The 25,108-nt window shown below is 38.5% G+C and overlaps 1 non-coding gene across 1 annotated transcript; it reads left to right on the forward strand.

Annotated features, from left to right (window-relative positions):
- The first annotated feature begins 24,750 nt into the window (after positions 1-24,750).
- On the forward strand, positions 24,751-24,857 carry LOC126007340 (U6 spliceosomal RNA). Its single transcript, XR_007494921.1, has one exon. It is a non-coding gene; the product is annotated as a U6 spliceosomal RNA (small nuclear RNA).
- Positions 24,858-25,108: the final 251 nt, after the last annotated feature.

A 25,108-nucleotide genomic window follows, 5' to 3' on the forward strand; every position in this document is an offset into this window, starting at 1 on the left:
TTGCAAGCAGCTGACCCAGGACAGACCTCGGTTTTATTCCCGGAATCCCATATGGCCCCCCAAACCAGGAGCAATTTCTTTTTTTTTTTTCATTATTTTTATTTAAACACCTTGATTACATACATGATTGTGTTTGGGTTTCAGTCATGTAAAGAACACCACCCATCACCAGTGCAGCATTCCCATCACCAATGTCCCAAATCTCCCTCCTCCCCACCCGACCCCCGCCTGTACTCTAAACAGGCTCTCCATTTCCCTCATACATTCTCATTATTAGTACAGTTAAAAATGTAGTTATTTCTCTAACTAAACTCATCACTCTTTGTGGTGAGCTTCATGAGGTGAGCTGGAACTTCCAGCTCTTTTCTCTTTTGTGTCTGAAAATTATTATTGCAAGCATGTCTTTCATTTTTCTTAAAACCCATAGATGAGTGAGACCATTCTGCGTTTCTCTCTCTCTCTCTGACTTATTTCACTCAGCATAATAGATTCTGTGTACATCCATGTATAGGAAAATTTCATGACTTCATCTCTCCTGACAGCTGCATAATATTCCATTGTGTATATGTACCACAGTTTCTTTAGCCATTCGTCTGTTGAAGGGCATCTTGGTTGTTTCCAGGGTCTTGCTATGGTAAATAGTGCTGCAATGAATATAGGTGTAAGGAAGGGGTTTTTGTATTATATTTTTGTGTTCCTAGGGTATATTCCTAGGAGTGGTATAGCTGGATCGTATGGGAGCTCAATTTCCAGTTTTTGGAGGAATCTCCATATTGCTTTCCATAAAGGTTGAACTAGACGGCATTCCCACCAGCAGTGGATCAGGAGCGATTTCTGAACACAGTCAGGAGTAACTTCTGAGCATCATTGGGTGTGACCAAAAATAAAACAACAACAACAAAAAACTCTACATGAAGATCATATTTAATCAAGGGGTACTTCTCAGATATATAATGATACTTCACATCTCTGAATCTTTGAAATTTACTTCATTTCTGAGGACTTCCCAAACAAGTCTGGAGGCCTATTGGGAGTGTATTACAGTTTCTTACATATAATACTATAAATTATACCACTTAGCATTTCCTGGAACAGGCACCTAACAATTGAATTAACTATATAATGTAACTAAAACTATACACAACAAAGAAGGGGTGAAGAATTTTTTGTTTGTTTTTAAGTGGTTAATTGGTGGTTTGGGGACTATACCCAGTGGCACTCAGGCATTACTCTAGCTCTACACTCAGAAACCACTGTTGCCAGCATGGTAGACCATGTGGGATGTCAGGAATAGAACTCGGATCGGCCGGGTACATGGCAAATGCCCTACCCACTGTGCTATAGTTCTAGCCCCAGAAATTGTTTACAGAGATTGAATTATGAAAGTTCCCTACAGGACCAGAAATTGTATCTTGCAAACATTGAAGAATAGTTCCATCCATAGATTAAGGTTGGTTAAGTGTTGCCATTGGTTTAAGAAAAACAGGAGTTCAATCCTGAATGCAATGCATTGCTAAGTGAATATTCTTTCTAATTGATGGACCCAATAAATGAGAAAATGAATACTCAAATTTGTATCTAAGTTCTTTTCCATGCTAACAAAATAGATTACAATAAAGAGAAGAAAAGAAATAGAATGGAGGAGAAAGACAGTTATGAAATAAAGGGGACAGGGACCCAGGGGACTGAGGTGTTTTGGTGGTGTTAAGGAAGAACAGAATATCCAAATATGCAAATATCCAAACCATGGAGTCAACAACGATGAAATCATGAGACTCAAACTTCAACAACAAAACTTAAAAATGTGTCTGTTATGATGGCAGGGTGGGACTGATTAAAGTATTGGATAAACTCTGGATACATTGATGAAAGAAGGTTGACATTGGTGGTGGGCTGGTGCTGAAACATTGTATATGTAAAAACTCAACTATGAATAACTTAGTAAGTCACAGTACTTTAAAAAAAAAAACCTTCACCAGTGCAACATTCCCATCACCAGTGTCCCAAGTGTCCCTCCTCCCCACCCCACACCAGCTTGTGCTCTAGACAGGCTTTCTGTCACAGTGCTTTAAATTTAAAAAAATTAATTTAAAAATGTTCTGAAATGTTTGAACTTAGCTCTTCTATGGCATCTATAGATTTATAAGCTCATGCATGATTAATGAGAAAGGAAAGAGCCTAACCCCCTTTTATTTACTTTGAAAGGCCAAATAATAAACTCCACAATATTAATTTTCCCACTTTTTCCATCTTTCTCTCTCTGTTGATTCTTTCCCATTGGCAATGGTGACCTCTTTACCATTCTTTTCTACTATCTCCAGATCTGAGCATAGGTAGATTCAGGCCATATCAACCTGATATTCAAAAGAGGAGATTTTGACTTGAATCACATTTTCTGTAAATGTCCTATAATCCAAATTAGCTATTCTGTACATCAAAGACAACAAAATGAAGCACTGAGAGAATATATGCAGTATAAATCTTAAATCAAAGGAAATCATAGATTTCTAATAGACGCTTGTCAAGAACTAATACCTAAGATTAGACCAGAAGACTTCAAGTTTTGAAAAACCTGATGAAAGACTCACAACAGCAGGACCAGATAATAGAAAACCTGTGTTGAGTCACTTGATATGTTTGGGGAACTGTAAAGTAAAATAGGGCTGAGGAGAGGAGAGGTGATAAAAGCAGAAATGAAGCAGGGGAAGGGACTGTACCTTATCAGGTGTTGAAGGCAATGTCAGCTTTTAACAAAAGATACATACATCCTAACTTTACAGAGAAATAGGTTACCAAGGAGAAGAGGTTTGATAAGCATATAAAATGAAAACGTAAGTATTAGAGGATACTATAAGAAAGAACTTTGATGTTTCTAGGAAAAGGCTTACAAAGGTTTTTGAATAAAGTATGGAGCCAGGCTTGCTCTTCAAGCCCATCTTTTCCCTTAAACATGTATTCATTTTTTTGTCTCTGTATTTGAGCTTGCTTATTTCTACTCTGGAGAAGCCTGTGCTCTCTCTTGAATAAACTAGACATTTTTGTTCAATAAAACTGCCTAAGAAATTTGTGGTCAATAAAAACTTTCTAAGAAATTTGTGGTCAATAAAGACTGAAAAGAAGGAAGGAAGGAAGGAAGGAAGGAAGGAAGGAAGGAAGGAAGGAAGGAAGGAAGGAAGGAAGGAAGGAAGGAAGGAAGGAAGGAAGGAAGGAAGGAAGGAAGGAAGGAAGGAAGGGAGAGAGGAAGGAGGGAGGAATAAAGGAAGGGAAGAAGGGAGGAAGGGAAGAAGGGAGGAATGAATGGGAGGAAAGAAGACAGGAAGGAAGGCAGTAGGAAGAAGAAAAGCAGAAAGGGAGAAAGAAAGGGAGGGAAGAAGAGAGTGAGGGAGGAAGGATGGGTGGGAGGAAGGGTGGTTGGGAGAATGGGAGGGACGGGAGGAAGAGAGAAGGGAGGAAGGGAGGAAGAGAGGAAGGAGAAAGAGAGGAAGGAGGAAGGGAGGAAGGAAGGACGGAAGGAAGGACGGAAGGAAGGCAAGGAAGGAAGGAAGGGAAGGAAGGAAGGAAAGGAAGGAAGGAAGGAAGGAAGGGTGAGAGAGGAAGGAAGGGTAGGAATAAAGGAAGGGAAGAAAGGAGGAAGGAAGAAGGGAGGAATGAATGGGAGGAAAGAAGACAGGAAGGAAAGGCAGTAGGGAAGAAGAAAAGCAGAAAGGGAGGAAAGAAAGGGAGGGAAGAAGAGAGTGAGGGAGGAAGGAAGGAGGGAGGAAGGGAGGGAGGGAGGAAGGGAGGGAGGCGAGGAAGAGACGGAAGGGAGGAAGAGAGGAAGGGAGGAAGAGAGGGAAGGGAGGAAGGGGAGGAGGAGGGAAGGACGTGGAAGGAAGGAAGGAAGGAAGGAAGGAAGGAAGGAAGGAAGGAAGGAAGGAAGGAAGGAAGGAAGGAAGGAAGGAAGGAAGGAAGGAAGGAAGGAGTCCAAGAGGCACAAATGACAGTAACAGTAAGCAGGTCACTTGCCTTGCCCTGCTGTCAATCTGGGTTCAGTCCCTGCCGATGGTCCCCTGAGTCTTGCCAGAAGTGAGCTCTGAGTACAGAGTGAGGAGTGAGTAAGCTTTAAACAGTATCAAATGTGCCCCCCAAACACACACACACACACACACACACACACACACAACACACACCACACACAAGTGTAAAACAGTTAATAGATAGAGTAGAGACAGAAGTTAGAGCATTCTAGAGGAAGAAAAATTACAGTAGGCAACAAGGACCTAGAAATAAAGAGTTCTAGATTTCTATGAGAAATGGGGCTAGGCAGGGGCCCGGAGAGATAGCACAGCGGTGTTTTGCCTTGCAAAGCAGCCGATCATGACCAAAGGTGGTTGGTTCGAATCCTGGTGTGCCCATATGGTCCCCCGTGCCTGCCAGGAGCCTATTTCCTGAGCAGACAGCAGGAGTAACCCCTGAGCAACCGCAGGGGTGTGGCCCAAAAACCAAAAAAAAAAATGGGCTAGGCAGTAGAGGCCTAGAGCAAAGTTTCATTGGAGAGTAAAGCCCAGAGAAACTGAGCTTGAATCTAAAGAGAGAAGTGTTAAGCAGGGAGTCCACACAGTAATATGAGACCTGAATCTTAAGAGTCCATATAAAGCATGTCAGACTTTTGATTGAGATACTAAAAGCAGAAATACTTTAGCAGTGGATTCATAAAATCAGTTTGGATTTTGAAGTTGCCTCACATTGACATATTATTTAGTTTGACTAAAAATTGAATATAAAATAGAAGAGGGAATTGCTGATGATAATATCTTAGGGACCAATTATGTAGGGTAAAGCTCAGGAAAATTCTTTCCTAAAAGACTAAACACTAAAGATAAAAAGAACCATAAAATATCAATTTAATACAAACTAAGAAAAACATCACCTATTACTCTCAGGATCCTGTCTTCAGTCTCTGTCTTCTAATTTAATTTCTCATAATTAAGGGGACTAAATCTTAATATTCTATCTTATTGTTAGCTTTGTGGTAACTACCAACATCTAGGTCTCATATATATATACATAATAATCAACTGATGACATAATTAAACACACATTCTTTTTTTTTTTTGGTTTTTGGATCACATCCGGCAGCGCTCAGGGGTTACTCCTGTCTCTACGCTCAGAAATCGCTCCTGGCAGGCTCACGAGATCATATGGGATGCAAGGATTTGAATCATCGACCTGCTGCATGCAAGGCAAACACCTTACCTCCATGCTATCTCTCCGGCCCCTAACACACATTCTTATTAAGCAGATCTAAAGCAAGATGTGAAATTCTATATTTATTTCTTTTTGCTACACACATCACTGCTCCAAACTTACTCCTAGCTTTGTGCTCATGGATTATTCCTAGCGGAATTTAGGAGACCATAGTGTTGCAGAGGATTGAACTAGGGTCAACTACATGTAAGACAAGTATCTTGCCACTTGCACTAGCTCTCTGACCCCCTTCCTTCTTTCCCACCTTCTCTCTCTCTCCCTCCCTCCCATCCTTTCTTCCTTCCTCCCTTCCTTCCTCCCATCCTTTCTTCCTTCCTCCCTTCCTTCCTTCCTTCCTTCCTTCCTTCCTTCCTTCCTTCCTTCCTTCCTTCCTTCCTTTCTTCCTTCCTTCCTTTCTTCCTCCCTTCCTTCCTTCCTTTCATTTTTTTAAGTGTTGGGGCTCAAACCCAGTTCTACAAGACAAGTAAGGGTTCTACCCCTGAACTTCATGCTAGATCAAGAGTCTGCATTTTTAAATGTCTCCAGGCAATGACTATGATGGTGGTCTAAGAACCACACTTCGAATATTTGGTTTTAGACTTAACAGAAGGTACTTTAGGCCTCATGAACATCAGCATAATAGCTGTTAAAAATACAAAAGAATGTAACCAAAAGAACCAGCATCATATGCAGCTGTTGTCAGTTCTCAAAAAACCTGGACAAGAGATGTCCTTCCAAAAACAACACAACTGCCTTGCACGCGGCTGATCCAGGACGAACCTGTGTTCAATCCCCAGCGTCCTCTATGATCCCCCAAACCAGGAGCTATTTCTGAGCGAATAGCCAGGAGTAACCCCTGATCACCGGATGTGGCCCCAAAACAAAACAAAGTAAAACAATACAAAAACAACCCACTTCAGTGTGTAATTCATTTGGAAGCAATTCAGTTCCAATAAAATACTCTAGGAATAGCAGAGACCTTCGGACTGTGACCCTAAACCACAGTGACACCTTCTGGTCTATTGATGCATTACATTAAAAATATTTAATTTCAGGCAAGATTATTTACAGTACCGTCAATAACAGTGTTTCATGCATGCATAGCTCCAACAAAATGCCCTCTACCAGGGTCCTCGCCTAAATCCTCCACACTCTTCCCTGTCCCCAGCTATGATAAGATCTACTTGATCTCTACTTGGTGGCTTTGACAAAAGTACAATATTTTTCACATGTATAATTTCCCTGAAGTACATCTCTGATTATGAAAGAAACATTTTAATTACTATCTGAACCATCTTAATAAGTATTAAGCATCTGATCAGTGGCATATGGACAAATGTTTAACAATAAGCAATCCAGAAAAAATATCCATGAATAAAAATACAATATTTTATATTATGACACATAGGAATTGTTTATATATAATATGTATTGTTATGAGGTATATGCAGCACATTAGTCGTTAATAATATATGTTATTATAAATTATATATAGAAATTAATTTTCCAAAATTCATTTGCTTATATATAATTTTGGGATTTTTGCTTTGGGGCTATACCCAGCAATACTAAAGACTTACATTAGGGGATCAATGTAATTGGAGATCAAACTCAGGTCAGCTGTGAGCCAGGAGAGCACCATACCCACTGTTCTATACCTCAAGCCCCCCTTTTTGCTTATATTTGCAAATTTCTTGTATTAATTGCTAATTCACAACTGCTATTCAACCATATTTTAACAAAACAGCAATAAAATGCATGATTAATATGCATGGTTACAAATCAGTCATTTCTGCCACTGATGCTATAAATTTAATTCTAATGTAATTATTAGTTATCTTTTATTTTCAATAATAAGGAAGAACATTAAAAATGTTAGGACTTTAATCATTTGTCTGTGATGTACAAATGACTTTTTGTACAACTGAATGATAGTTTAAATATATTAGCAGACTATTTCTACAACTTTTAAGCAATGTATAATGTAACCACTAAAAGAAGACTTCATTTTAATCGGCAATAGTGATATTTCTCATAATTTTCTTAGTCTTAATAATGGTCACCTAAACATCACCAGGAGTAATCTCTGAGTGCATGGCCAGAGGAGCATCTGAGCACAAGTGTGACCACAAAATCAAAAACTAAAATCATCATTCTGTAGTATCTCTACTGTATTCTATACATTTCTATAGTATTCCATAGCATCATCTATGACTTCTAACACACAATAACTATAAATAACCTCAAGAGTATAGATTATAAAAAAAAACTTTAGTAAAATAAGTAAGTTACAAATAATAGATTTTTCACTTTTATTTACCTTTGTTTTTTATTTTATTTTATTAATATAAATTGAAAAATAACATCATATTAGTTGTAATTAGTTTGGGGCATATAACAAAATGACTATATATGATTGCAAAATAATCATCACAATTCAGGTATTATCCATAGCCATATAGACATACAGGAAATATTTTGTAATGAGGACTTTTAAGGTTTATTTTATAGCTATTTTCTAAAATGCAATATAGCATTATTAACTATAATCCACTTTTTGTTTCTTTGGGGGAATTTCTCCTGCAATATTCAATCAGCAAAGCTAGATAATTCTTTGATTGGATCTGAGGATACAGAAGTGAGTTTGTAATACCAATGACCACCAGGGTCACCCCAGGAATGTTTGGGGTAGGCTGTGCAGTGCTGAAGGTAAAATCAATATCAGACACCATTAATCACTATACTATTCTCTGTGCTATTATCCTCACCCATATTTTTAAAGAATTAATTAAAAATTAGAAATTTACACAATTTAATTTATTTTGATCATTGATTAGTCAGCTCACAAAATCCCTAAATATTTAATAATTGACTCCCATGTGTGGACAGGGTAGGTCTAAGGGTAACATGGAATCTTGGGGACATACTCAAGAAATTTATTTCTCAAAAGATTTGGAGCTCTTGACAAGGTCAACAAAAATGTCAACATAATGTTATGATGTCATAATGGAAGATAGAAAATAAGTGTTTTACCTATTCATGAATCTTAACAGCAGAAAACACAGCAGAGCACTGAAGCAATAACAAAGTGAAGTGGTGCTGAGAAGAGAAAGAGTGAGAAAGAAAGAAAAAGAAAGAAAGAAAGAAAGAAAGAAAGAAAGAAAGAAAGAAAGAAAGAAAGAAAGAAAGAAAGAAAGAAAGAAAGAAAGAAAGAAAGAAAGGAAAGAAAGAAAGAAGAAAGAAGAAGAATAAAGGAAAGAAAGAAAGAAGAAGAAGAAGAGGAAGAAAGAAGGAAGAAAGGAAGGAAGGAGGAAGGAAGGAGGAAGAAGGAAGGAAGAAGGGAAGGAAGGAAGGGAAGGAAGGAAGGAAGGAAGGAAGGAAGGAAAGGAAGGAAAGGAAGGAAGGAAGGAAGAAAGAAAGAAAGAAAGAAAGAAAGAAAGAAAGTAAAGAAGAAAGAGAAAAAGAAGAAAGAAAGAAAGAAAGGAAGAAAGAAAAGAAAGGAAGAAGAAGAAAGAAGAAAGAAAGAAAAAGAAAAAAAGAAAGAAAGAAAGAAAAGAAAGAAAGAAAGAAAGAAAGAAAGAAAGAAAGAAAGAAGAAAGAAAAGAAAAAAGAAAGAAAGAAAGAAAGAATCGAAAGAAAGAATAAGAATGAAAGAAGGAAGGAAGGAAAGAAAGAAAGAAGAAAGGAAAGAAAGAAGGAAGGAAAGAAAGAAAGAAGAAAGAAAAGAAGAAAGAAAGAAAGAAAGAAAGAAAGAAAAAAGAAAAAAAAAGAAAGAAAGAGAAAGAAAGAAAGAAGGAAGGAAGGGAGGGAGGAAGGGAGGAAGGGAGGGAGGAAGGAAGGAAGGAAGGAAGGAAGGAAGGAAGGAAGGAAGGAAGGAAGGAAGGAAGGAAGGAAGAAAGGAAGGAAGGAAGGAAGAAAGAACGAAAGAAAGAAAAGAAAGAAAGAAAGTAGAAAGAAAGAAAAAGAAAGAAGAAAGAAAAGCTAAGGAAAACACCAGGAGCACTCAGATAGGAAAAGAAGTCAAGCTCTTATTGTTTGCTGTTGACATGATAATATATTTAGGAAATCCTACTCTACCAAAAAGCTTTTAGAAACAATAGATTTATATAGTAAAGTGGCAGGCTACAAAATTAATACACAAAAATCCACTGCTGTTTTATATACAAAAATAGAAAAAATAGATATTAAACAGACAATTCAATTCACAATTGTGCCACAAAAAATCAAATACCTTGGTCGCAACTTAAAGAGGTGAAAGACCTACACAAGAAAAAAACCTATACAAAAAAAAAATCACAAAAAATTATTCAAGAAATAAAAGAGGACACAAGGAATTGGAAACATCTACCCTGCTCATGGATTGGGAGAGTGTACATTATTAAAATGCCAATACTCCCCAAAGCATTGTACAGATTTTATGCGATCCCTATAAGCATATCTATGACATTTTTCAAAGAAGTGTATCAAACACTCCTGAAATTCCTTTGGAACAATAAATGCCCATGAATACTTAAAGCAATCCTCAGGAAAAAGAAGATGAGAAGCATCACTTTTCAAAACTTTAGCAAGTAGTATTGGGATAACTGGTCAACTAACTACATGCAAAACAGTGAACTCATACCTCTCTTTAAAACCATACACAGAGGTCAAATCAAAATGGATTCAAGACCTTGATATCAGACTTGAAACCATAAGTTCATTAAGAAAAACTAAAGATGTGACGGTCTTATACAAAGTAAACTACAAAACCCTGTTTCAATAAATAAAAGAGAAAACAAGGAAATGGAGACATATACCCTGTTCATGAATTAGCAGTATTAACATCATTAAAATGGCAATACTCCCCTAAGCATTGTACAGATTTAATGGAATCCCTCTAAAGATACCCATGACATTCTTCAAAGAAGTGGATCAAAAACTCCTGAAATTCATTTGGAACAATAAACACCCACCAATAGCTAAAGCAATCCTTGGAAAAGGAATATGAAGGTATTAATTTCCTCAATTTGAAATTGTTTTAGAAAGCAATAGTTGATCAGTAGAATAGATTGAGTATTCAGAGAATGTTCCCCAGACATGTAATCAATTGATTTTTGATAAAGGAGCAAGAAATGCAAAATGGAGCAAGAAAAGCCTCTTCAACAAGTAATGTTGGCACAACTAGTTAGCCACTTGCAAAAAAGCGAACTTAGACCCCCATCTAACACCATGAACAAAGGTCAAATCCAAATGGATTAAAGACCTTGATATCAAACCTAAAACCCTATGGTATAAAGAACAACACGTAGGTAAAATACTCCATGACATTGAGACTAAAGGCATCTTCAAGGAGGAAACAGCACTCTCCAAACAAGTCGAAGCAGAGATAAACAGATGGGACTATATTAAGCTGAGAAGCTTCTGCACCTCAAAGGAAATAGTGCCTAGAATACAAGACACCCACAGAATGAAAGAAACTATTGACCCAATACTCATCAGAGAAGGGGCTAATATCAAAAATATACAAAGTACTGACAGAACTTAACAAGAAATAAACACCTAACCCCATCAAAAAATGGGGAGAAGAAATGAACAGGTACTTTGTCAAGGAAGAAATACAAATGGCCAAAGAGCGCATGAAAAGATGATCCACATCACTAATCATTAGGAAGATGCAAATCAAAACAACAATGAGGTACCATCTCACACCACAGAGACTGGCACAATCACAAAGGAAAAAAACAATCAGTGCTGGTGGGGATGTGGGGAGAAAGGAACTCTCATTCATTGCAAGTGGGAATGCAGTTTAGTCCAGCCTTTATGGAAAACAATAAGGAGATTCTTAAAAAAAAAAAAAAAAAAAAAAAAAACACTGAAAATTGAGCTCCCATATGTTCCAGATATACCACTCCTAGGGATATACCCTACGAACAAAAAATGCAATTCAAAACTCCCTTCCTCCTACCTATATTCATTGCAGCACTATTTACCATAGCCAGATTCTGGAAACAAACAAGATGCCCTTCAACAGAAGAATAGCTAAAGAAACTGTAGTACATATACAGAGTAGCATATTATGCAGTCATCAGGAGAGATGAAATCATGAAATTTTTCAATACATGGATCCACATGGAAACTAAGTGAAATAAGTCAGAGGAGAAAGATATACTTAGAATAGTCTCACTCATCTAATGGGCTTTAAGAAACATAAGAGACATTATTGTGATAATGCTCAGCGACAATAAAGATGAGGGTTGGAAGGACAGGCTCAAGATATGAAGCTCGGTCAGGCTGGGAAAATCTATGAAACTACGCCTGCCCAGTGGGGGCCTGACTGTGAAAAATTGTGAGTGCTGCCTATGTGTGTCTATCTCCTGTCCTGTTGCGTGAAACTCTTGGGGGTGGGTCAAAAAGAGGCTCCTGAAAACTTGCTCTCCCAGAAGCTCATTCTAGGGCAGGAATGCCAAGGAACTGATTCATAACGTGAAGACAGGCTATAAGCAGTACTTTGCAGAAGCCAGGTCCCCTGCTTGTGATGTCAGGCTGGGAAAATCTATAAAAATACGCCTGCCCAGTGGGGCCCGACTATGAAAAATTGTGAGAACTGCCTGTGTGTATCTATCTCCTGTCCTGTCACGTGAAACTCTTGGGAGTGGGCCGAAAAAGAGGCTCCAGAAAACTCGCTTTCCCAGAAGCTCATTCTAGGGCGGGAACACCAAGGAACTGCTTCATAACATGAAAACCGGCTATAAGCAGTAGTTTGCAGAAGCCAGGTCCCCTGCTTCTGATGTCAGGCTGGGAAAATCTATGAAACTACTTGTGCCCATTGCAGTCCGACTGTGAAAAATTGTGAGTGCTGCGTGTGTGTCTGTCTACTGTCCTGTCACATGAACATCTTGGGAGTGGGCCGAAAAGAGGGTCCAGAAGAACATCGCCACTCTGCTTCATTACGCAGCCGTATGCTCTTTCTAAGGAAAAAACACCATCACAACAAGAAGAAAAATATCACACTAAGAACTGTGCTGGATCACTGAAGCCCAGCATTTCTCTCCGGACTATATTCTCTGCTGCACGCTCAGGCCTAAGATTTGATCCTATGAGAGGCTTCATCCACAAAGGACTCCCCTCCCTTGGAGGCAAGTCGACCCACCCAGAAAGGGTGGAGTCAGAGGAGTGTAGCTGCGTACATCATTTAGCCAATGAATACCACCACAACAAGTAGAAAAACCCACAATACAAGTGTGACAATGGGGACACAACGCAGACCAGCATCAGACATAGAGAATGAAGATGACAATTCTGATGACCAGATAATGACCAACCAACTAATCAACCTCTCAGATAAGAACTTTAGACAATCAATATGGAAGATGCTCAACAAACTCAAAGAAACCATGGATCGAGTTGAACAGAACACTAATAAGAACCAAGAAAATATGAAGACAGAAATCACAAAACTCCAAACTGAAATAACATGTCAACTAACAGGCCTGAAAAACTCAGTAAATGAAGTGAATGACAAAATAGATAAGCTCTGGGACATGGTAACAGAAGCTGAGAATAGAATTGGTGCTGTGGAAGATGAGATAAATAACAATTCCATACAGCGGGAGAGATTGGGATAAAAACTTAAAGCAAATGAACAGACAATGGAAAAATTAGTCAAAGAATGGAAACAGATGAAAATAGAAGTCTATGATAAGCTCAACAGAAAAAACTTAAGAATCATTGGAGTCCCAGAGACTCAGGAAGAAAATTTCCAGGAAGAATCAACGGTCAAGAACATCATTAAAGAGAAACTTCCAGAGCTAAAGAATATATGTGATCAAATCCTGCATGCTCAAAGAGTACCAACCAAAAGAGACCCCAGAAAAAAATACCCCAAGACACAACCTAGTCATAATGACGAATCCAACATATAGAGACAGAATTCTGAAAACAGCAAGATAAAAAGGGAGGGGCCGGGAAGGTGGCGCTAGAGGTAAGGTGTCTGCCTTACGAGCACTAGCCAAGGAACGGACCGCGGTTTGATCCCCCGGTGTCCCATATGGTCCCCCCAAGCCAGGGGCGATTTCTGAGCACATAGCCAGGAGTAACCCCTGAGCGTCAAACGGGTGTGGCCCAAAAAAAAAAACAAAAACAAAAAAAAAAAACAAAAAAAAAGATAAAAAAGGGAAATTACATTCAAGGGAGCATCCTTGAGATTTATGGCAGACCTGTCACCAGAAACACTCAAGGCCAGAAAACAGTGGTGGGATATTGTGACAAGAGTAAATGAAATGAATGCTGCACCTAGAATACTATACCCAGCAAAATTTACTTTCCGGTTTGACGGAAGAATACATGGTTTCACAGACAAAAAACAGCTCAGAAATTTTACAGACTCAAAACCAGTCTTAAGAGAAAAACTGAAAGACCTAATTTAAGACAAGACTAACCAAAAGACACACCAAATTTTGATATAAAGATGGCATTAAATAACAGGACAATTCTTTCTCTCAATGTCAGTGGAATAAAATCACCAGTGAAGAGACCAAGAGTGGCTAAATGGATCAAAAAATTAATCCAACCTTCTGCTGCCTACAAGAAACGCACCTGAATAGTCAGAACAACCATAGACTCAAAATAAAAGGCTGGAGAAAAATTATCCAAGCAAACAAAACCCATATAAAAGTGGAGTGGCCATACTAATATCAACTAATGCAAACTTTATACTCAGGAAGATTGTAAGGGACAAAGATGGACATTTTATATTAATCAAAGGGTATGTAAAGCATAACATAAACATATATGGGCCAGCAAAATATTTAATACAATTGTTGACAAATCTGAAAAATAATATCAATAACAACACAATAAATGTGGGGAACCTCAACACAACTTTGTCAACACTGGATAGGTCAACCAGACTGAAACCCAATAAGAATATACTAGACCTGAAAAGAGAAATGAAAGAAAGAGGCCTACTGGATATATATAGGACTCTCCATCCCCAGAAACCTGGATACACATTCTTCTCCAATGTACATGGGACATTCTCCAGGATAGACTGCATGCTGGCACATAAAACATACCTCCATAATATCAAGCAGATAGAAATTTTGCAGGTTACCTTCGCTGACCACAAGGCTCTGAAATTATTTGTGAATTCCAAAAGGCAACAGAAGAAAAACTTTAACACCTGGAATTTAAACAGCCTCATACTGAATAACCAGTGGGTCCGAGATTAAATCAAAAAAGAAATCAAAACCTTCCTGAAAACAAATGACAATAGAAACACAAACTATCAGAACTTATGGGACACAGCGAAAGCAGTACTGAGAGGAAAATTTATAGCTTTGCAAGCACACATCAGGAAGGAAGAAGGAGCTTACCTGAGTAGCTTAATGACGCAGCTCATAGAACTAGAAAGTGCTTAACAAAAGGACCAAAAATAGGGAGACGGAAGGAAATAACAAAGCTGAAAGCAGAAATTAATGAAGTGGAAAGTGGAAACCCAAAAAACAATCCGAAAGATCAACGAAAGCAGAAGTTGGTTCTTTGAAAAAATAAACAAGATTGATAGACCACTGGCAAAACTAACAAAGAGAGAGAGAGAGAGTGAGAGAGAGAGAGAGAGAAACTTGATAACTCATATTAGGAATGAAAAAGGAGAGATGACTACTGATATGACAGATTCTAAGGGTAATCAGAAACTACTTTGAGAAACTCTATGCCACTAAAAATGAGAACCTCGAAGAAATGGATACATTCTTGGACTCTTATAATCTTCCATGGTTGAAGGAAGAGGATGTAGCATATCTAAACACCCCCCATCACCATTGATGAATTTAAAACAGTAATCAAATGTCTGCCCAAAAACAAAAGCCCAGGCCCGGATGGATTCACTAATGAATTCTTTCAAACTTTCCAATAGGAACTACTACCAATCCTGGCAAGACTCTTTCATGAAATTGAACAAATGGAACACTTCCAAATAGGTTTTATGAATCCAACATCGCCTTGATACCTAAACCAGACAGAGATGCTACGAAAAAAGAAAATTAGAGACCAATATCGCTGATGAATGCAGATGCAAAGATCCTCAACAAAATCCTGGCAAATAAGATTCAGTGCCTCATTAAGAAGATCATCCTGTACGATCAAATAGGTTTCATCCCAGGAATGCAAGGATGGTTTAACATCCGTAAATCTATCAACATAATACACAACATCAACAACAAAAAAAATAAAAATCACATGATCATATCAATAGATGCAGAGAAAGCATTTGATAAGGTCCAACACCCATTCTTGATCAAAACTATCAGCAAGATGGGAATGGAAGGAACGTTTCTAAATATAGTTAAGGCCATCTACCACAAGCCAGAGGCAAATATTGTCCTCAACGAAGAAAAAATAAAAGCCTTTCCTCTAAATTCTTACACAAGACAAGGCTGTCCTCTCTCACCACTCCTATTCAACATAGCACTGGAAGTACTTGCTATAGCGATTAGGCAAGAAAAAGATATCAAGGAAATCCAGATAGAAAAGGAAAAAGTCAAGCTCTCGTTGTTTGCAGATGACATGATACTCTACCTAGAAAACTCTAAAGTCTCTACAAAAAAGCTTCTAGAAACAATAGACTCATATAGCAAGGTGGCAGGCTACAAAATTAACACACAAAAATCAATGGCCTTTCTATACACTAATAGTAATAAGGAAGAAATGGACATTAAGAAAACAACCCCATTCACAATAGTGCCACACATACTCAAATATCTTGGAATCAACTTGACTAAAAATGTGAAGAACCTATACAAAGAAAACTATAAAACTCTGCTCCAAGAAATAAGAGAGGACACGCGGAAATGGAAGCACATACCCTGCTCATGGATTGGCAGGATTAACATCATCAAAATGGCAATACTCCCCAAGGCATTGTACAGATTTAATGCGATCCCTCTAAAGATACCCATGATATTCTTCAAAAAAGTGTATCAGGTACTTTTAAAATTCATTTGGAACAATAAACACCCTAGAATAGCTAAAGCAATTATTGGGAAAAAGAATATGGGAGGAATTACTTTCCCCACCTTTAAACTGTACTACAAAGCAATAGTTATCAAAACAGCATGGTATTGGAATAAAGACAGGCCCTCAGATCAGTGAATTATGCTTGAATAATCAGAGAATATTTCCCAGACATACAGTTACCTAATTTTTGATAAAGGAGCAAGAAATCTTAAATGGAGCAAAGAAAGCCATTTCAACAAGTGGTGTTGGCACAACTGGCTAGCCCCTTGCAAAAAAATTGAACTTAGACCCCCAGCTAACATCATGTACGAAGGTTAAATCCAAATGGATGAAAGACCTCGATATCAGACCCAAAACCATAAGATATATAAAATAACACGTAGGTAAAACACTCCAGGACATTGAGAATAAAGGCATCTTCAAAGAGGAAACTGCACTTTCCAAGCAAGTGAAAGCAGAGATTAACATATGGGAATATATTAAACTGAGAAGCTTCTGCACCTCAAAAGAAATAGTGCCCAGAATACAAAAGCCTCCCACTGAGTGGGAGAAACTATTCACCCAATACCCATCAGACAAGGGGTTAATCTCCAAAATATACAAGGCACTGACAGAAATTTACAAGAAAAATACATCTAATCCCATTAAAAAATGGGGAGAAGAAATGGACAGACACTTTGACAAAGAAGAAATACAAATGGCCAAAAGACACATGAAAAAATGCTCCACATCACTAGTCATCAGGGAGATGCAAATCAAAACAACTATGAGGTACCACCTCACACCCCAGAGATTAGCACACATTACAAAGAATGAGAACAGTGTTGGCGGGATGTGGAGTTAAAGGAACTCTTTTCCAATGCTGGTGGGAATGCCGTTTAGTTCAACCTTTATGGAAAGCAATATGGAGATTCCTCCAAAAACTGGAAATTAGGTCTCATATGACCCAGCTATACCACTCCTAGGAATATACCCTAGGAACACAAAAATACAATACAAAAATCCCTTCCTTACACCTATAATCATTGCAGCACTATTTACTATAGCAAGGCTCTGGAAACAGCCAAGATATCCTTCAACAGATGATTGGCTAAAGAAACTGTGGTACATATACACAATGCAGCCATCAGAAGAGATGAAGTCATGACGTTTTCCTATACATGGATGTACACGGAATCTATTATGCTGAGTGAAATAAGTCAGAGAGAGAGAAAGAAAGACGCAGAATGGTCTCACTCATCTATGAGTTTTAAGAAAAATGAAGGACATTCTTGCAATAATAACTTTCAGACACAAAAGAGAAAAGAGCTAGAAGTTCCAGCTCACCTCATGAAGCTCACCACAAAAATGATGAGTTTAGTTAGAGAAATAACTACATTTCGAACAATCCTAATAATGAGAATGTACGAGGGAAATAGAAAGCCTGTCTAGAGTACAGGCGGGGGTTTGGTGGGGAGGAGGGAGATTTGGGACATTGGTGATGGGAATGTTGCACTGGTGATGGATGGTGCTCTATACATGACTGAAACCCAAACACAATCATGTATGTAATAAAGTTGTTTAAATTTAAAAAAAAAAGATATGAAGCTCACCACAAAGAGAGTGCGGTTATGGAAATAACTACACTAATATAGCATGACATTGTTAATGAGTGAGAGAAGTAGAATGCCTGTCTCAAATATAGGCAGGAGTAGGGAGAAGAGGGGGGGGCATTGGTGGTGGTAATGCTGCACTGGTGAAGGGGGTGTTCTGTTTATGACTGAAACCCAACTACAATGATGCTTGTAATCATGGTGCTTAAATAAAGATTTTTATATATGCATGTGGGAATGGAGAGATAGCACAGTGGGTAAGTTGTTAACTTTGCAGGCGGTCAACCCAGATTTGATCCCAGAGTACAATCTCGTGTAGTTTCTGAGTATAGAAAACCAAGAGTAAGCCCTGAGAATATTGGGTGTGAATACCCTCACCCCCTAAAAATGTATGTGTCCTTTGCTCACTTTTCAAGAAGAAGATATATTATTATCACAGTATATATTATTAGCTCAATATTTTCAGATCTCAATGTGAAATACGACCAAACAAAAGAGATTAGTAGTACCTCAGAGACCTCTGTAAATCATCACTCCATTATGTTGAGAATTAGTCTTGCAGACTTTTAGAATTAAGAGGGATCAATTTTCTTTGCTAACTTGTGTGTCCCTTAATGTCAAAGAGATCACTAAAATAAATAAATGGAGACTAATTTAAATATCAGTGTTTCTTTGTTTCTTGATTTGTTTTTATTTTAGGTAGTCACCAAGGTTTACAATATTATCACTAAGAGGGTTTCCCGTATAATGCAATCCCCACCTCCATACATCTTCCCGGAGCATCCACTTTCCACCACCATTGTCTCATCCTAATCCTTTCTCACCCTTCTCCCCCAAACTTCCACTCTCATTTTCTGTTGCCTCATTTATTTATTTGTTTGCTTTTTGTTTGGGGGCCACACTCTGTGACACTCAGGGGTTATTCTTGGCTATGCAGTCAACAATAGCTCTTGGCTTGGGGGACCATATGAGATGCCAAGATCTGTCCTGGGTCAACCTTGTGCAAGGCAAACAAACGCCCTACCTCTGCACTATAGCTCCAGCCCCTCTGTTGCTTTTTTTAAATGGCAAAGAAGACAGTTACTTATACCTTTTGCCGCTGGCAACAAACAGTATCAAAATATTTTAATTCATTAGTTTGATTCACTGTGTCTTGAGAACTTATGGAATCTCTGTCAGCATTTTCCCCATCACCTCCCAAAGTGATGATTTTTCATGAGTAAGTTAATCTGAAGACCAAGCTGGGGTGAACAGGTCTGACCTGATCATTTGAGTGACACTCTCAATAACAGGTCACAGCTTGCCTTCTGCAGGCCTTCTGTGACCCTTACAGTTACCAATCTTCTAATCACCTTATCTGCAGGCACCAACACGCTTCAAATTACAAGAGCTAATTGGATGAAAGCGGAAATGCATCCTTCTAATGGAGTGAGAAATGGTTAATGCCCTGATCTTTTTCTTTCACTTGTTGAAGTAAAACACAAACACAGATGAAGGTTGTGAAGCAGTCCAGTAAATTAGCTCTGTTTCAGAGCCAAACCGTGGATGCACCTGCTAAAATCTAAGGTGCTTTAGAAACAAGAGATACATATCAAAAGGACAGGAACCACTCCCCCCCATAGTAGTTACCAAATGATCGAATAGAAACTACAAATCCCTTGCTAAAAGAACAATTTACCTTCGTACATCAGTTTTATTTTTTGCCTAAAAATCATTTCATTTATGGTCTGGTTTTATAGAATTTTTATAACTGTGACATCCTGGATGGGTTCTGGAAATGAATTGGTCTGAATATAAGAGATACCAAAGTAAAGCTTTAATGTGAAATTGTCCAGTGAAATTGGGGCTACTGATATAGAGAATGGGGCATATTTATGAACATTCTGTTGCTCCAATTGATTTCTTATGAACTAATACAGTGTGTTAAAAACACATTTGCAGTTGATGCAGCAAAGAAGATTCCTGGTCATCAAACTATGTTATATGAAGAGAAATGTGCACTAATTTTATATTTTTAGTTAATTACTCTGAAGAAGAGCAATATTATCACAGGGTGAATAAGACACAAAAATTCAGAGATGTTAAATAGTGAGACCATTTGAATTTTTATCATTTAAAAGATAGGTTTGATATCAAGGGTCTGCTGGGTTTCTTTTTGGTAATCCGCATATGTTGTGGTACTTTTAGTATGATTTTTATACTCTTGTCTTCAAAGGACAATTTTTTTTTGCCTTAGGAAATGTCAGTATAATAGCAGGAGAGTAGCAAGAGGAAAAATAAAATGATGAATCATTTTAAAAAGTTGATATTTTGGGCCAGTGCAATAGCACAGTGGTAAGGCTTTTGCCTTGCATATGGTTGACACAGGATGGACCCCAGTTAGAATTCCAGCATCCCATATGGTCCCCGAAGCCTGCCAGGATCACGTGATGTCTGAGCTCAGAGCCAGAAGTAACTTCTGAGCACCGCCAGGTGTGACCCCAAAAATAAAAAAAAAAAAAGTTGATATTTGTTGCATTTTGAACTAAGAGTTCCCTGGGGTAGGGGAAATTAAAGAAAACCTCTGTAAGAGGCACTCAGGTTGTCTAATTATACATTAACTTTCCTTCCTAGAGTACTTAACCTTACCTTTTGATTAACTTGTAGATCAGTGTATGTTCATAACCTTCTGTCATCTCAAGATTTGGTTCATACAAAAGACAAAAACAACCACCCAGAAAATCATGGTTTGCACTAGTGCTTGCACTAGAACCCTGAATTACATGTAAATTCAGTAAACAAGCAATATGAAATAACATCTGACAACAAGAAAAATATGCCAATTTGAAGGGTCAGAGTAATCATATAGCAGGTAGGGTACTTGCTTTGCCAGGGCAAATTTGGGTTCAATCCCTGGCATCCCATATAGTTCCCCAAGCCCCACCAGAAGTAATCACTAAGCACAGAGCCAGGAGTAAGTTTTACGCATTGCTAGATGTGATCCTCCTCTCCTAAAAAGTGACAATTAAAATGTTGCACTGGTGAAGGAGGGTGTTATTTTTATGACTGAAATTCAACTACAATCATGTTTGTAATCATGGTGTTTAAATAAAATTATTATTAAAAAAATAAATCAAGAAATAAAAACTTCCAGGATTAGAGAGATAGTACAATAGCTAGGGGCTGCTTTTGTTGTTATTTTGTTTTGTTTTGTTGTTCTAAGGGCACACCCTGATGGCTTAGTGGTCCTACCCTAATCAATATTGGTACTCCACCCTAGGGTGTGATTTGGTGATGGGATATTGGATTATTCCTTACTGGGTGTTCCTCTCCCACCCTAGCGTGTTTCCTTGTTCTTGTCAATAAAAGCAGGAATCTAAGGCAGAGGCTCACTCTTCGATCTTCTACTAAGCTGCATTCGTTCATAGGAGCAGAAAGTGTGGGTGGTTGAATTCCTTGCTTGTGTGCTGTGTTTCCTGATCCTGTTCTTGAGCTTTTTGACTATGTGAATTATTTCCTACATCAATGTTTGCTTCCAGACCTGGATATCATCAAATCCCCATTTTGGAGCCCTGGGTTCCACTGATGCTCAGGGATTACTCCTGACTCTGCATTCAGAAATCGCTCCTAGTAGGCTCATGGGACCATGTGGGATGCCAGTATGGCCACATCCCAGTTGGCCACAGGCAAAGCAAATGCTGCACTATCATGTTATTGCTTCAGCTCCAGAGCTTCTGTCTTACACGCAGCCAGCCTATGTACAATCTCCAACATACTATATGGTCACATGAGCCTCCAGGACTGATTTCTGATCACAGAGCCAGGAACAACCCCTGAGCACCACCAGGTGTGGCCCCAAACCAAAAATAAATAAATAACTAAATAAGAATTGCCTGTCCATTGTATGCTGTCACCTCAAGAACCACCAAGATCATCCTTTGGAATAATTTTTTTTACAAAGAATTATTCTTTAAAAATTTTTGTAAATGGTCTGTGAACTTCTCATCTAAATCTGAACTTGCCATTTAAAATTGGATCAGTTGTTTGATAAACTGCATCTCTTTCCCAGCTGCAAAAAATTAAAATGAAATATTTTCACTTTATGCAGTTATTTTGAAGCTGTGTAACATATAACCACATGTCACAAAGATATTTAGAGTATTATAAATACATATATATTTACATGTATATACATAGGCAAAGAGAAAATTACAAAGATAGTTATAAACTCTTAGGATAAGATAATTTAGTAGGGAAGAAATGACTTGGGAATTTTCTAAAACATCATATAGAATGATATAATACAAATGTATAGAGTAAAGACACCTACATGATTTTTTTTAAATTCAGAGTTATCATGAAATAATTCAGTTAGAGAAAATCTGAGATAATTTTGGCCCCATATTAAGATATATTCTTGGCATTTCTGAAGTACATACACTTCCAAAGGTTTTTTTTTTAACACTTTACTTTGTGACATTCAGCAATGAACCCAATACCCAATTCTTCCACAAATATTCATCAAAAGTCAACAACTTATTTCCAGGTTTTCTCTTAGGCCTACCATCACTTCAGGGAAACAAGAGAAGCTATCCCAGCTCTTCCACTGAGGGAAAAAAACAATCAACCCCACCTTGATTGTGACAACTATCTCTCTGATCTACCTGTAACTTCCTCTTTTGAAAGTACTAAAGTTAGAATCCCAGATCTATGTCATAAAATTGAGATCCCGGGTATAAGCCCTCATATATACTGTACAGACAACTAATATACAACAAGCAAATATCATCACATGCAAAGTAAGCAAGGAAGAGAAGGAGAAAGGGAGGAAGGAAAGGAGGAAAAGAAGGAAGGGAGGGAGGGAGGAAGGAAGGAAGGATGGGAGGAAGGAAGGGAGGGAGGGAGGAAGGGAGGAAGGAAGGGAAGGAGGGAGGGAGGAAGGAAGGAAGGAAGGATGGGAGGAAGGAAGGGAGGGAGGTAGGAGGGAGGGAGGAAGGAAGGAAGGATGGGAGGAAGGAAGGGAGGGAGAAAGGAAGGGAGGAAGGAAGGGAGGGAGGAAGGGAGGGAGAAAGGAAGGGAGGAAGGAAGGGAGGGAGGGAGGAAGGGAAGGAGGGAGGGAGGGAGGAAAAAGGGAGGGAGGGAGGGAAAGAGGGGGGAAGAAAGGGAGGGAGGAAGGGAGGGAGGGAGGGAAAGAGGGGGGAAGAAAGGGAGGGAGGGAAAAAGGGGGGAAGAAAGGGAGGGAGGAAGGAAGGGAGGGAGGAAGGAGAGGAAAGAGGAAGTAAAGGAGGAAGAAAGAAAGGGAAGGAAGGGAAGGAAGAAAGGAAGGGAGAGAGAGGGAAAGAAAAAGATAGAAAAGAATGAGAAAGAGAGAATAGAAAGAGGAAACAAAGAAAGAGACAAATTATAAATTAAGTGAAAATATTTGCACACCACACATCAAAAGTCATATCATATGTAAGATATAGAAAGCTCTCTCTAAATTCAACAACAAAAAGCAAATAGCCCCATCCCCCCCAAAAAAGGAAGAAAATGGAGAGTAGCTGAACAGGCATCTTTCAAAGAAGACCTAAAGATGTTAACATGTGTACAAGAAAAATGTACATTTGTACTGATTATGTGTGAAATGCAAATCAAATAAAACAATATCACTTCATGCTGGTGAGAATGGTTTATATCAAAAAGACCAGAAACAATGGTTGCTGATCGGAATATGGTGAAAAGAAAAGAACTGTCATTCACTGCCAATGAACATCTACCCCAAGACTCAAAAACATTTATCCAAAAAAGATTATAGCATGATTTGCATATTTGGAAACAACCTGAGTGCACAAAAACAGAATAGCAAATAAAGAAATTGTGGAATACAAATTAATAGTCAGCTATAAGAGAAGACAAAATTTGCAGTTTACTGCAATTTGCATGGAAGTGGTGGTGCCATCCTAAGAAAAGGGAATAGGAAAGTCAAAAAAACTGTCAGGTGATTCCTCATGCAGGAGCATATTCAGGATAGCATCTGCAGATGTAGGCAAGACTGGAGATTGAATTGGCGACCATGAACTTACTAGGTATGCACTTTAACTACTAAACCATCTCTGGGTCTCATTGCTTAAGCCAAACTCAAAAATCTTGTGATGCCAAAGACTAAAACCAAGGCTTCAGGGGACTTTGGAAAGTAGTCTTTCCTTCCATTTATCTGTGACTTCACAGGATTTGAGAGAACTGAAAAAGGTAAGCCTGAAACAGAACACTGAACACGGAAAAAATGACAATGAATCTTTTAAGTTCCAGAACAACTAAAAGAAACTGGAGGTGCAACTAATGAATGTGGCAGAAGACTTACTCCTAAATTTCCAACTTCTTATTAAATCACTTATGTACGGATCTGGAGAGGTAATACCATGAGTACTTATGAGTACAACCAACTGGAGTTTCACTATGCATTGTACATAGTCCCCACACTCCACCAAGAGTGATCCCTTAGCACAGAGGCAGAAGTAAATCTTTAGCACAGCAAAGGATAGCCCCTAAACCCAAACTAAACCAAAATACACTTATGTGGGGGCCTAGAGATATATTTCAGTGACTTAGAACTCATGTCTTGCCAGCATGTGGCTATGAGTTCAAATCCCTACTGTCCCACTGCACTGAGCACAATCCTGGCAGCTCTGCTGTTTGAGCCTGGCAGCTGTGCTCTCTGTTTTTCCCTGTGCTACAAAAACTTTCTGGTCATACTATATCAAGGTGTTTGTAAATATTACAAAGGGATGCAACCCCCAACAAACACCAGAACAGCTATATGAATAGCACAGCAATCCCCAGAGAACATCACCAGACATAATCTGTGCCTCAACAAGGGAACATGAGTGCTAGCATGTGACCAAAAAATGTTTCAGTGAGCTCCTTAGCAAATGAGAAGCAATCTCAGGTGAGCACCACAGCTTAAAAATGTGTAAATACTGTGCTTGCTTTGTCAGCACATATATTAAAATTGGAATGATATAGAGAAGATTAGAATGGCCCCTGAGCAAGGATGACATGCAAATTCGTGAAGCGTTCCATATTTAAAAAAAAATGTTCAAATACCACAACCAGGCATGTGTGTGCCCCCCAGTATTGGAAAAAAAATCAACAATAACAATGAAAGGGAATTAAAATGATTAATAAATAAATAAAAACTTAAGTGATCTAGAATATGGAGCTTGAACCAAAAGTCACAGATTGTACACTAGCCCCCTCCTCATTCCCTGTAGGTGTGTGGAAGTGCACACATGTGAGCATGGACATAGGAGGTGAACATACTGAGATCATTTGGGGGG

Source organism: Suncus etruscus, chromosome 4 (genome assembly GCF_024139225.1).
Source record: "Suncus etruscus isolate mSunEtr1 chromosome 4, mSunEtr1.pri.cur, whole genome shotgun sequence".
In the NCBI taxonomy this organism is placed as follows: Eukaryota; Metazoa; Chordata; class Mammalia; order Eulipotyphla; family Soricidae; genus Suncus; species Suncus etruscus.